Source organism: Camelina sativa, unplaced genomic scaffold (genome assembly GCF_000633955.1).
Source record: "Camelina sativa cultivar DH55 unplaced genomic scaffold, Cs unpScaffold05735, whole genome shotgun sequence".
Classification (NCBI taxonomy): domain Eukaryota; kingdom Viridiplantae; phylum Streptophyta; class Magnoliopsida; order Brassicales; family Brassicaceae; genus Camelina; species Camelina sativa.
The window spans coordinates 1-544 of record NW_010926819.1 but is presented as its reverse complement, the minus strand read 5'-3'; the positions used below and the strand labels follow the sequence as shown (position 1 = coordinate 544).

The following is a 544-nucleotide window of genomic DNA, read 5'->3' as shown; positions in this document are numbered from 1 at the left end:
ATTCTTCATCTGAACTGGTGTGATGAGTTTTCTTATCTGCTTGTAGTCGCGTGAGAAGTTTGTGTCTTTAAAGAAGAATACAAAAGGAGAAATTGTTGCAGAGTTGGAAGAGGTAGAACATTTGATTCTTATGTATATCTTTTTGTTTGTTTCTGTTCGTGGCTACTAAGAGAAAGTGAATCCAAAAATCGCGCCTAAGCACATATATAATAAGTAGATGTTGTCGTTTCTTAATATATTTACCATGCGGTGTGCTTTTTTCCCCCAGCATGTTAACTTACCTGTGCCGTCATATTTGAATGACAGGATCTGGAGAACTCAAAGTCAACATTTGAGAAGAGCCGTTTCAATCTAGTATGCTGATTCTAGTAACCGAAGCCATTGTTATTTACTTTCGACATATCTACTTTGAAGTAAATTTTTGCATTGGTTGAAGAATGCAGGTAAATTCATTGATGACTATTGAAGCTAAAAAGAAGTATGAGTTTTTAGAATCCATAAGTGCAATTATGGATGCCCATCTGAGATATTTTAAACTTGTAAG

General features: G+C 34.9%; 1 long non-coding RNA gene across 2 annotated transcripts; it reads left to right on the top strand.

Annotated features, from left to right (window-relative positions):
* Nucleotides 1–7: 7 nt before the first annotated feature.
* LOC104774809 lies at nt 8–534 on the top strand. Of its 2 annotated transcripts, none has more exons than XR_765522.2 (3): nt 8–112; nt 307–354; nt 444–534. It is a non-coding gene; the product is annotated as an uncharacterized LOC104774809 (long non-coding RNA). The 2 variants fall into 2 exon arrangements; XR_765523.2 differs by having other exon boundaries at nt 437–534.
* Nucleotides 535–544: the final 10 nt, after the last annotated feature.